This window comes from Haliotis rufescens, unplaced genomic scaffold, assembly GCF_023055435.1.
Source record: "Haliotis rufescens isolate VD_foot unplaced genomic scaffold, xgHalRufe1.0.p SCAF_1, whole genome shotgun sequence".
NCBI lineage: Eukaryota > Metazoa > Mollusca > Gastropoda > Lepetellida > Haliotidae > Haliotis > Haliotis rufescens.
In genome coordinates this window covers 81,708,533-81,722,615 of record NW_025963779.1, presented here as the reverse complement: position 1 = coordinate 81,722,615, position 14,083 = coordinate 81,708,533, and the positions used below count along the sequence as shown (strand labels likewise).

The 14,083-nt window shown below is 38.2% G+C and overlaps 1 protein-coding gene across 9 annotated transcripts in view; it reads right to left on the bottom strand.

The window, feature by feature from the left end:
- Nucleotides 1-14,083, bottom strand: part of LOC124136883 (multiple C2 and transmembrane domain-containing protein 1-like) — a 198,341-nt gene that overhangs the window by 80,599 nt on the left and 103,659 nt on the right. Inside the window, exon 1 of one of the 9 annotated variants that reach the window (XM_048402232.1) lies at nucleotides 3,643-3,753. The exons of the other annotated variants lie outside the window; for them this stretch is intronic. The gene's annotated coding sequence lies outside the window, so the exon portion shown is untranslated. Of the gene's footprint in view, nucleotides 1-3,642; nucleotides 3,754-14,083 lie in introns of those variants that run through there. 9 annotated transcript variants of the gene reach the window in all.

The following is a 14,083-nucleotide window of genomic DNA, read 5'->3' as shown; positions in this document are numbered from 1 at the left end:
TATGGTATAAAGGGGAGAAAGAATAAAGCCATTGTCTTTTTAAAAAAAAGTACTGAAGTAAGTGATTGCTTGTTTTTGTCATCTAGTTTTACTGAACTTAACACTGAAAAACAGCAAAATGATGCTGACCGATTAATCTTGACGATCATTGATTTGGGATGATCCAACCATCAATCATCATTTTACATCCATTTTCATCCACTACTGATCTGCGTGCCCTGGGCTAATATAGTTACAGGTCACAGTGACCTAGCTGAAATGTTGCTGATAACAATTTAGGTCAATGAGTTGACTACCTGGTCCATTAAGTAGCATGCTATGAACAGCATAAGTTACTGGAGATGTCTTCTAGCCAGAATACCCACATTGTAGCAAATATATAAACATTATCAGCCAATAAGAAAATATAAACCTGGTCAGTTTCTCTTGGAATATAAACTTTATCAGCCAATTTGAAAATATATAGACCTTATCATTCACTCAGAATAAATAAACTTTATCAGCCGATCAGAAAGTATATAAACTTTATCAGCTGACCAGAAAATATATAAACTTTATCAGCTGACCAGAAAATATATAAACTTTATCAGCCGACCAGAAAATATATAAACTTTATCAGCTGACCAGAAATTATAAACTTTATCAGCTGACCAGAAAATATAAAATATATCAGCCAATCTGGAAATATAAACTTCATCAGCCACTTAGCAAATGTAAACCTTTTCAGCCGCTCTGAATATGAAGTTTTTCAGGTATTTAGAAAATCCATGATACCAACATGACCCATGGCGTCTGCCTATATTTACATGCTGTACAAAGAGATTCTTCATCCTTTGTGAAGCATCTCTTGTAAACAAATCCACAAGAACTCAATCAACACAACTATTAGCAACAGGAACAGTTGATTTCCTTAAACAAACAGAACAAAACCTCTCCAAATGCATGTATACATTTATGACATATTTTTGACACATCATTGATATTGATCAGCTTGTACCATGTTTATTCAGCCAGGGAAGCTCTTTTGTTTCCAACACATGACTAGTTTAATGCACCCGCGCCATCACTAATCCATATGCAATCCATTGACCTGTCACATACAAAGAATCTCGCTTCCGACAATAGGCAGCCAACTGTTGACACAATCAACGTTTTTGCACTTCCCACTTCGATTTTCAATTCATGAATAAACATTACACGTGTTCCCTTATCTTTGGGAATCTAGACTTGCACAAGTAATTGAACTGTTGAAGAAAATCAGTGGTAACATGAAACAGAGATAAATTGTGTTCTTGCGGAGTCATCTCTGATGAGGCATTGAATAATTCAGCCTTTGAGAATAATCGACTGGTAAAGTTAACCGCTTTGTTAGGGCTTGATTATTGTTTTTTATCACATAACCTTTCTACAAAAACCTCTAATTTCTGGTGTCCTTTCAAACTTTTATAAATATTATGTACTATTTGACATCAATTTCCTACAAAAACACATGTCTTAATCTAATGGCGTGATATAACTGGGTAATTGCAGACTGATGCATAAACACAAACTAACATAAAATAAACTAATGTGCCAAAAGATGGTGCCAAATCCTCAAGATATCGTAAGCTTAACTCTAGTTTCTATCTTAACCCAAAACAAACAGAGAGCAGATCCCCAAGATCGGAACTCACTCTTGCAGGATCAGACTACAACAGACGGAAGCTCAAGAAGTGTGCTTGTCACGGATTGCAGGCCATCCCATCTTAAAGTGGAATAAGTTATCAAGCACAACTGGCACATCCCCTCGGGGATCTGGAGTGCAGAGGTGTTCAAAGACCCTTGACTCACTGTCTATCACAGAAACCCTATGTCACGGGACACACTCAGTGGAGCTAAAATCAATTTCCCACCACAAGAAGCTCAACCTTGCAAAATGGTATTTACATCCACAACAGAATGTAATACACCGGATTGTTATATCTGCAAACACAAATGCAGACTTCATTCTATTACTAGTTACTGAACTGGAAAAACCTTCCGATCCAACAACACATTGAGGGTGACATGTCCACCGTGGTTTACAGGATCTATTGTAAACAACAACACATTGATGGTGACATGTCCATCGTGGTTTACAGGATCTATTGTAAACAGTGTAATGAGCAGTACGTTGGTGAAACTAACCCCATAGTTGGAAAACAAATCAAGGAGCTTTTTGCTGATATCAAACATGATAGAGTAACACTTCAGCCTGTTCAACCACTCATTTGGGTTCTCACGTTAAGGCTTTTGGGCATCCTAATCCAATCCTAAACCTGGATCTAATTCTTAACCTAGATCCCATCCTAAACCAGGATCCAATCTTAAAACAGGATCCACTCTTAAACTTGGATCCCATCCTAAACCTGGATCCTTAACCTGGATCCCATCCTGAACCTGGGTCCAATCTTAAACCAGGATCCAATCTTAAATCTGGATCCCATCCAAAAACTGGACCCTATCTTAAATCTGGATCAATTCTTAAATCAGGATCCAATCCTAAACCTGGATCCAATCTTAAATCTGGATCACTTCTTAAACCAGAATCCAATCCTAAACCAGGATCCCATCCAAAACCTAGATCCAATCCTAAACCTAGGCCTAACCCAGTAGGACACTACACAGCTCAGACTAATCATCAAATGTTCATGGATCCACAACCCCCCAAATGTACCCTCAGGGATCAGTGATATCATGTCACCTTGTGACTCCCAAACCCCTCTTTTCTCAAACTTAAACTAACACCCAGACGCCCAGTAATATAGATCATACATACCTACGTTGATACTTGAACCCCGAAGGCAATTTATGCTGAAAATCCCAAGTATAGAGCAACAACATACCAGACTGTTTCCCATGTAACCTCACCCAGTCTTTAGTCATGTGACTACTCTAATTCATCTTTGTGATCAAACGATGCTGAACGTAAAAATTGGAAAAATAACCTGCAATATTTTAAAACATTTTTCAAGATTTAATTACCACTTGAGAATATTCTGCCTGTTTTTTTATCAACCATATCAAAGGATCATATAAAACTAAATCGCTTTATTAATCATTTCTGCAATGCAAATGAGACCCCTTGATGTATGTGAACCTTCATGTGCATTGATGAAATACAAATTAAATAGTGAATTTCATATCAATCACTAGCGCGTATTCATACATTTCATGAAATGAAAATAATTCACATTAAATTGACTCCATATGAATTTGCTGAAAGGAACTTAATAGAAAAATAGAATTAAAACAGCACACAGAGATCTAATTGCAATCATTAGGAGAGACTGCAATGGTGTTAATTTGAAAATAACAAAGTTTTATAGAACAGAGTTTGAAAAACAGGAGCAGTCTTGCATTAACATCAGCACTGGCACATTTCTATGTGAGACCCTCTGGTTTCTACAGCAATCCTAGCATTATGACCATCGTAACTGTTACACATACCTGTAGACCATCGTAACTGTTACACATACCTGTAGACCATCGTAACTGTTACACATACCTGTAGACCATCGTAACTGTTACACATACCTATAGACCATCGTAACTGTTACACATACCTGTAGACCATCGTAACTGTTACACATACCTGTAGACCATCGTAACTGTTACACATACCTGTAGGGTGGCCACAGCACTGAGACTGATTAGTAAAATGAAACATTTCACCCTTACTATGAAATCTATAACATCAACGCCAGGGAATAGCTAGTCTTCATTATCTGCCGAAACAGATTCCATTGGGCATATTACGAAATGTTTCAGGATATTGCAAGCGATCACAGACACACTCCTCATATCCTGTAAGGTGACCCAGATTAACATGCATTCAGAAGTACTCAGAACAAGTTATAGGGTTCTGTGAAAATCACTTAACTAAATACTAAGTCCAAATGACAAAAGCATTTAAATAGATTATAGAAAATACTTTTCACATGCTTTTATCCATGTTGAAGAGTGTCGTATATTGTGTCTGCCTTGGGTAATAATGCAGTCTCTCTGTAGATTCAGCTGAACATACTGAGAGCAGGTCATGGTGACCTTTGATGCTTATGATTCAAGATTGAATGTCAGATTCAAGTTTACATCTGAGGAAGAGTTTAAAAGAAAGGAAGTTTACTAAAGTTGTTGACATTAGCTTCTAATTTAAATGATATAACTGTTAATTAAAATTAATATGTTGCATTCAGTCCTCAATAATTATGTCATGAAATGACTTACATTAAATGCTTTCATGAGAAAATGAAATGATTAATTACCTATGTTAATACAAAATAAAATGTGCTTGTTGAAATATACCTCCATGGATGTTACTGCTGAGCTTGTCGCACGCCATTATGGAACTTCTATTTTCAAGTACTTTTTTAATGTTGATGTCCAATTTTAGATGTTTATGGATTGCTTTGATATTCAATTTTGAGGTTTAACGGGGGATAATAAAATTAAACACTAAACATGCAAGGGGAGTAATTTTTCTACTCATTTTGAGTTTTATAGCAATATTTTTCAAATTGTGATGTCGCATGTGCTTCATCAGTACATCAAAGAAAGATGGCAGATAGGTGTCCGGTAAAATGCATGTGAACCTTTTTTTCCCTAAAAGGAAGAGATAAATCTAAAAAACAAATTCACAACATAGCTTTCCAGGACATCCAGCATGTCCATGGAATAATTATTTTAATGTTTTTAAAACCTGAGGCAAAATATTTTCCCCCAATAACTTCTGGAATAAATCATATATTTTTTTCCGAAAGACCCCAGGCCATCCAGAATATAATTTCCCTCAGATGCTCTTCCACTGATTAAAAACATAGCCAAAAAACATCCCATACATCAACGAACAACTTGCCACACTCAAACACACACATTAATGAATATTTGAATTGGTCATGAGTCAAACAGAACCTGTTGTTTCCTGACGAAGTAAGTAGCTCAACTGCCAGCAATATTTCACAAATAATACTTAAGTCAGATAAATGACATCAGCCATTCCCCCCAACTCCAGATATATGAGACCTTATCACACAACTGCAGTGGGGAGCCTGCTCTTATGGGGAGACAGTGGTACCCTTTGATCTGAAATTATTTCATGGAATACTGTTCTTCAAAGATACGATACTTCTTCATATATCAGCAATTTAAACTCTATATTTTATTATGTAAAGAAGTATTAACAGTTCAGTTCCCTCTAAGCAAAAGAAGGAATCCATAAATGCTATAGATTTCATAAAATTTGTGAAATGGTAAATTGCAAGCCAGCATCAAAGTACAGTAACCATGGCAACAAGATTTCTTCCGGACTGTCATTATTCCCTTTCAACACTATGGAATATTTCAAAAAGAAACTTTTGGCCTCTATTTAGAGAGTCTCAGTGAGAATATTATTATCTCTGCTATGTCTTAACCAGAATCTCATTACTTGTTGAACCATCGCTATATGGCTGAAATAATGCTGATGCAACGTTTAATTTTAACTCACTCACTCACTTGTTGAACCTCAATGACATTTCAGGTAGGAAAAGAACACACTTTCATTAACTCCATGAAACATTGTTTGTTTGTTTGTTTGCTTGCTTGCTTGTTTGTTGTTTAATGCTGAACTCAGCAATATTCCAGCTATATGACGGCGGTCTGTAAATAATCAAGTCTGGACCCGACAATCCAGTGATTGACATCACGATCAGCATCGATCCACGCAATTTGATACGATGACGTGCATCAACCATGTCAGTGAGCTTGACCACCAGATCCTGTTAGTCGCCTCTTACAACAAGCACAGTTGCCTTTTACTGCAAGCATGGGTTGCTGAAGACCTATTCTACCCCGAATCTTCACGGGTCCCAGGAAACACTGAGGTGTGTGGTCCGATACAATAAATGGATATTATAACATATTACCTAATTTGTTTGCACATAGACTAAGTCTGTGATTTGTGAAGTAAGCAATGGTTGATACTAATGCATATACAGTGGGCCCTCGCTACAACGCTACCAATGGGGTCCAAATAATTGGTGGGCGTTATAGACAATGAGCCGTTTAACCGAGGCCGAGGCGGGGGAGCACGCTCGTCAAATCTCAAATCATCAATATGTGTTTATCTCACGTCACGTCAAAATAGTATATATTTTTATGGACCTAGATCTACCTGTAATATCATTCATTTATTAAATCTGTCACATTTCACAATGTCTGAAATACGTATTCGATTTCAATTTATCATTTTTTATCGATAAATTAACAAAATATTCACTAGGCCCTATTTCCCGCGATGTTATTGAAAATAAAATTCTCGGACACACATTACGACAACGGGTCCGCATCAAACATGTCAAAGAGCAAAATAAAGACGTTTTAAGCAAATCTTTAAATATAATATACAAAGTGATAAATAAAATCAACAAAAATATATCTAAAAGTAATCAAACTTACATCTAAGTTATTATTTCCATCGTTTCGTGCGATCGCGTGTAATGTAAGTCAAATGACATCTCGGCTTTCGTCGCCTTGAATTCTCGGCTCGGACACAACGTTTAATGCAAAAATATATGTATGAAAAATCTTTGTCACAGCTCGTAACCTAGCACGATACATTCGCGAAGTTCCATATTTTTAATATATATCGTGATTTCCTGCTTAAAACGTTCAGAATAACACGATTTAACAAAACATCTTTCGCCAACTTCTGAAATTTATCAAACACGAGCTTGGTATCACAGCTATAATTTGATTGGCTGCCTGAGGTCATGTGCTCAAAATTGACCAATCACGAAACTTGTAGCAGATTTCGGCAAGAAAGCGTCATTAGAAACAAATTTTAATCCAATGAAATCGCTTGTTATAACTACGGAAAAAAACAGGCGATGTTACAAAAGCGCGATTACGAAATGAATGACCGCCGTGTTGTGACAGCAACTACATGTGTGTGACAGTGTCGCCTCAAATTGGATTGCCCACTAATTAAGAATATAAACTTCGCTTGTGGTTCTCTTTTATTGCATGCATGCGCTTCTAAGATCAAAGGATGTATAGTGTGAAAAGTTAACTAGTTGAACAATCGTATTTCCGGGACTTGCCGCGGATGTTTTCAAACAGATTATTAGAACTCCATTCAGCGATAAACGGTTGATTATGCAATGAGAAGCGTTATGTGCAAATGAACAACGAACAACAATACAATTATTTCTGTGTAAAACTCTCAGTAATAAAAGTGTACATAAATTTTGGGAGCCATGCGTTACCGCGCGTAATAACCGAGGTAGCGCTTTATCGAAGAGCGCAATAGCGAGGGATCACTGTAGTAGTGGTAATAGTCTAGATCTGGTCACCGAGATGGTAGAATGCTATTTCCATCATATTCAGCATCAGTTTAGTGCTGGAACAAAGCTTGATGTCCTGCAGGTTCTAGGTGTTTACAACTTTGGTGAAACCCACAATCTGATTCTAACAAATCAATGCTCATTATCAGGTGTCAAATATTGTATTTGAACCCACATCACTGAACCATGGTGTAGCTAAAGGATTCAACTATGCATAGATGGTGCTGACAGACTAAGGATCATAATTGGGACAAATCTGAGATTCAAACCAATGATCAACAGATCCTGGCACCCAAAGGGACACAACTGTCCTCCTATGTCAGCCATTCTGAGAATTACCACAGTGAGACTGGACCATACATGCATCACATTGTGTCAATATCTGCTGATGTTCTTGCTGCCCTGATGGGAACAGATCAATCATTGTATTTGATGTGAGCTTCACACATCTTGTGATTAGATTTGACAAGCAAAACATTTCATATCACCCTCTGGGTCCACCTGAACGGAAAAAATCAATGATCTCATCTGACACTGATGGCAGTGTTGAGAATCACAATAATTCATGTCAGATCTGTCGACACAAACAATGGGGGAAACAGTATGCTTGTGACTCACTCAGACATCTGCAAATAGGAAAAGTGCAAAACTTTTTTTGACAATGAAAAAACTACCATTCTGAAAAGGGAAAATCTTTAAAGAAGTATCAGAAGAGAGAGAGAGAGAAAGAGAGAGAGAGAGAGAGAGAGAGAGAGAGAGAGAGAAAGAGAGAGAGAGAGACTCCAAGTTGTCACTCCCTTCCAAGAACTATACGCCGACCCTTTGCATATACAAGTATGCAAATAACATTATTCAACGTCACACCAGCGCGTAGTTACCACTATGAGAAGTCATGATCGTCATTAGGACTAAAATTACTTTGTGGAATGAAACCATGCATCTTAACCTGCGACCACCTCCATGGTCTGGTGGATAGAGTGTCAGTCGGGCAAGCGGAAGGTTAGTGGTTTGATTCCTTGGCCGTGTTATACCAAAAGATGTTGAATAGGTGCTTGTTGTTACCCTACGTGGTCCTCGGCATGAGGGGCTAAAACTGTTTGGCTTGGACTCAGTATACTGTGTCTGAGTGGGCTTACATGTTATACTGCTGCATGGTAACTCAGTGGGCTAGCATTTTAAATCTAGCATTAGTCCAGACGAGCGTAAGCAGACACTGCCACAGACCCCCAGATATGTATGCATGTAATATTCTTGAACACAACACTAAACCCATTTTACCTCACCTCGTTGACCTGCAGATCAAAATTGGGCCTGACATCGATAACATCAGAATCTTGTGAAGAACATAAATTAAGCCATGTACAGGTTTAAGATATCACAGATTGCCCAGTCACAGGAAACATCCAAACATTTGAGCAGAAAAGTCTTGAATGAGAGGATAACAGACAATATGTCCCAGATGCCGGACACCAAGCACAACTTCAAGACACAGAGAGATTTGATATGATAATACATTCTCAAAAAAGTAGGATGCAAGAAAAAAAGACCAATATTCAGTGTGGGTTCTCCAAACTGAAATCTCCTATCTGACCTTTGAATCTAGCATCTGACTTGACACCACGGATTGTTTTAAGAACTAGTGCAACAAGTGGGGTCTACTTGTCATCTATAATTGACACACTGACAATACAACATACCACTCAAACTGCATCATCTGTGTACAACAAGACACACTGCAAACGATCTGTCCTTCAAGTGAGCCTCTTCACACACGTTAGATATATTTTCCATAATGAGAGTTCAGTTTCTGAGGCTGTCAAGGTTTATTAATGAGCCTTAGTAATAGACTGTTACATAATTGCAACCATTTCCCTCCCCAAAAGAAATATCCTAGACATTGGTTGCACCGAAGTCCCCATCAACTAAAGCATGAACACCATTCTTAGGCATCAATCGTACTGAGCTATTCTGTCACAAAGTATATGTTAATAAATTATTTCATATCGCCATATTCAAAGAATGTAAAGGCAGGCATCTGCTGAATATTCATCTCCGACAGTGTAATAAGTCTTATTACTGTACATCCTCAGAAGCACCTCGATTATCATTCATGAACACTCCTGTCTTTGTGGGTTATGTCAGTGTTTGAATAGTCCACACAAGGAACATACCCTTAAAAATAGTTCCACTCCAGACAATCTCCTTTCCACAGTATCTAAACAAAGATTTGATAAATCTGCTTTTGGTGAAGATCAATAGGAGTGCATTGATCGTTTCCACTCTGCTGAAAGTCTCAGAGAAGCCTGTGCCAATATCATGCAATAATACCTGCTGTATGGCACTAATACTGCAGGCAACAAACACACTTTCTTTTTTATGCAAATACAGTAAACTACATTAATAACGAACATGCTCGTAATGAACTGACGGATATAATGTACTGTTTTTTTGGTCTGGGGCAATTGCTGTGTATATCCTGTATATATGCTTATAACGAACTATGGTTATAACAAACTAAAATTAGTGGCCCCATTGAGTTTGTTATAACCATAGTTTACTGTATGAGTGGTGGGTTTTATTTGTAGAGCAAGACATGTTTCCCTTTCACCTGTAAGCATCACTGATGTTTAGTGTTTGTTTCTTTGATGTTTAAAGCCTTACTCAGCAATATTCTAGCTATATGACAGCGGTCTGTAAATAATCAAGTCTGGAACAGACAATCTAGTGATTGACATCATGAGCATCAATCTGTGCAATGGGGGGATAAGATGACATGCATCAACCAAGTAATCGAGTCTGACCACCTGATCCCATCAGTCGGCTCTTACGAGAAGCATAGTCGCCTTTCACGGCAAGCATGGGTTGCTTATAAACAAGACTGATTATTCTGTCATAGACAGTTTATATTTATGATTAGCTGTTGTCAATACATGGTAGTGTAACTATTTCATGTAGGTATTCACTTCAGAATCCCACAACACCAAAATAAATACAGACAGGGTGTTCTTTACACGCACTACAGTGTGAGCTGAGGCTGTGTTTAATGTACCATTCCAGAACTTGAGCCATTATTGCCATGAAACCAAGGTGGCAATGGTGGTCGAGCCAATACAACACCTCAAGCACTGCTATTCATTGATCTTCAGTTTTGCCTGAATTTGGTCAGTAGGCTATCCTTAATTGATTGATTGGTGGGCTGCAAGCATAAGGCGAAATGCAAACTTCCCTTCAGGAGCTGTTATTGTCATGAATATTTCAGAAATGACGCCGACTAATCACAAAATCTTATTACTCTTTGACAAAGACAATACTTGATGACATGGAGATTAATTAGAGTCTTTTAATGTCCATGTTGATACCAATCTCCTGTAATCCTCCAGTTACTGAGAGTAAGTGAGTGAGTGGGTATGTTTTCACACATCTTCCAGCACTATATTCCAACAATATCATGGTAGTGATGAAACAGAATAGTTTCACAAAATGGATAATCGAATACTGCTTATACTTCCTGTGCAAAGTATTAAGCACTAAGTTACACCATTGATATCAGAAATGGGCAGAAGAAGGTGGGGTAGCCTAGTGGTTAAAGAGTTCACTTGTCAGGGTTCGATTCCCTGGGTACAATGTGTGTAGCCCATTTCTAGTGTCCCCTGCTGTGAAATTGCTGGAATATTGCTAAAAGCAGCATAAAACCATACTCACTCACTCACTCACTCCCAGTTACAGGCCGACCACGATGCTCCAACACCATGCTACTCCTGATGATGATGAGTAGTTCATAACTATCACCATCAACAACGTCAACACTAATGCCTAGTCAGTCACCAAGGTCAAAGTAAAATCGACACATCAAAGAGTGACATCAGGTGTTATCCTTTGTTGAGCTCATTTTTCTTTCTGACAAGTAAATTGCTGTGAACCCTGTCTTGAAAGTAAATATTTCGTAGTCAATCCCTAGAGTCCCTTGGGTGAGTCAACCCCTGGTCCACTGTTTCCCGGCCTACCAAAGAAAACCTGCGAAGACCAACCAAATTATGGAATATGTACACACTTGAAATAGCCACACAAAGGTCAATCAAGACACATTCTCACTAAAGTTTGCATCATAATGATAAAAACATGGCACGTGTTCAATAGACTGCAACAAACCAAGTGTGTGCTCATTTGGTTTGTTGCGAGATTTACGGTGTTTGGTTCCATTGAAAATGTGCTTGGTTCTTTTATTGAACAATGCGAACTTTACGGGGATTGTGTCTTGTTTGGACTGTATGTGGCACTTGAAGGTGTGTACATATTCCATATTTTGGTTGCTCTCTACGGGTTTTCTTAGGTTCTGCAGAACAAAAACCACCAATCAGGTGCCAGGTTTAAAGGGACTGACACTGACAATCCAGCGATTGACATCATTAACATCGATCTACACAATTGGGATACAATGACATGCATCAACCAAGTCAGCAAGCCTGACCATCCGATCCCGTTAGTCGCCTCTGACGACAAGCATAGTCACCTCTTACGGCAAGCATGGGTTGCTGAAGACCTATTCTACCTTAACGGGTCTTAACATGATGTAGCCTGTTGCTCAATAAAAGGCAGGTAAAAACAATCCCACTGATTGGTCAACTAAAAGATAAATCTTTCTTTCTAAATTAAGACACGGTCAATACTGATGCGTCTGATCAATTTGTGATAATGGTGAAATGACAACCTTTATGCCTTTCTCAGCAGCAGATCTTCAAGGAACAAAGTCCATCACTTAACAGTACTGAGGTAAGGAATGATCTTAATGAAATACAGCACTAGATAAACTCGAGGCCCTCAGTTTAAGCTCAAGGTAAATACTGCAATAAAAGTTATTTACATAAATGTAAATCAAAGATTCAGATTGAAATGAAAGACCCATGCTTCGAGTACCAATATCCAAGTGGATTGTCCCTTACGGTTAAACTCATGACCATGACCCACAAGACCTATCCTTTAGCCCAGGCAACAAGTCATCAAATCTCTTGACACCACATAGGGCCGCACAAGCTTCTAACAAAACTCACCACAAATTACTGCAGATACTTGATTAGCCTTGGGAACGGACAAAGTGAAGATATTTCCAGGAGCATAGCATCATAACCTTCCATTAGTAGCCCTAGAAGATTAGCTCTTAGGATTACACAGAAACAAGTCTGAAATCTATGACAGTTGTCTACAGAATGATATACAACATACAGTCAGGCACCATGATGAAGGCACCTTGGGTATATCGTCCTTCCAAGATATGGGTTCTCAACTCACAAGGGGACATAGCAATCGTCTTCTCTACAACCCTAATGAACTGTCAAACATTCCTACATATTCTGTTCTCAACTCACTCGGGGACATAGCAATCGTCTTCTCTACAACCCTAATGAACTATCAAACATTCCTACATATTCTGTTCTCAACTCACTCGGGGACATAGCAATCGTCTTCTCTACAACCCCCATGAAATATCAAACATCCTTACATATAGAGAATCTCACCCAAGTGTCTTTTGATATCAAATATATCAACACTTGTTGATAAAAGTGGAAAAAGTCCGAGTCCAAGACTTTTTCCACTTAATATGATCATATTGAGCATCATATATCATTCGTTTATGATTCCTTTGAGAATGCTTTGGAGACAAGATCACTACCATGTACTGTTCTTCTACATATGATCTGGAGAATGTTTACATCTCTTGCTATACAATTTCCCAAAGAAGAATCAATATTGTTGCACCCATACAAGCTGCAAAATAAGTGAGAACATGCCAATAGAAAGTGACAACAGAGTATACTAAAAATGCTTCTTTCTATAAAGTGAATATATGTCTTAAGCATGATTTTCAAATGAAAGGATTAAACTTGACATGCTATCACAGGACATTCAATTTTGCTTTGATAAGTTAAATGCAATATCATTTTGTGCCTGACAGATAGCAAGAAATTCTCAGATGATCTATCACTCAGCATTTCCATGTGGTTCGATTGAAATATTTCCCTGACATTGAAAGTACACCAACCACAATTATGTGCAATTGGTGAAAGTACAGAGTTCGGAAAAGGCAGAAATTGGCTGATTATTCAAGAACTGCAGAGGATCGTTACCTGAAGACATTTCAGACCTGTACAAATCAGAAAGTGTTCCCATTGTCAAGCTCCAGTGCTCTGTAATCCCCCAACCAGATGTTATACAATTTCAATGTCCCTGTCGCAGAGTTTGAATTACTCCCAAAAGAATAAGACCTCAATTCAACTTTCACTGGTGGTAATGATTTGTTTCAAAGGTTAGGCGATGAAGTCAAAATGGAAAAGGCATTTTCTACCTTTGTGGAAGGAGAGGAACTATTGACAGTCACATGACCTGGGGAGATAATGGTCAAATCTCCTGCTAACTACACACAGTGGGTGGAAAGCTGAATATTTGAAATGATCTGTCGACCTTTGGCCTTATGATGACAGACAGGACAGTAGTGACAAAGTGTGCATGATAGAATTGATCCTGTCTCAGGGAGGCTGCAGACCATCGGATGTTAGCTCATATGCAAAACTTCTTTACTCAGTTGCTTGAAGACACTGACATCCATATTTCATCTCTCTCAAATCTTTGTCATGTGTGCATTGAGTCAGGATTATTGAGTGAACAAGTGAGGTAAATAAAACCTAGTGACAATAAATTGCCCACGATTCTTAAAAATGCAGATATATTACCACAATTGTCTTCACAGG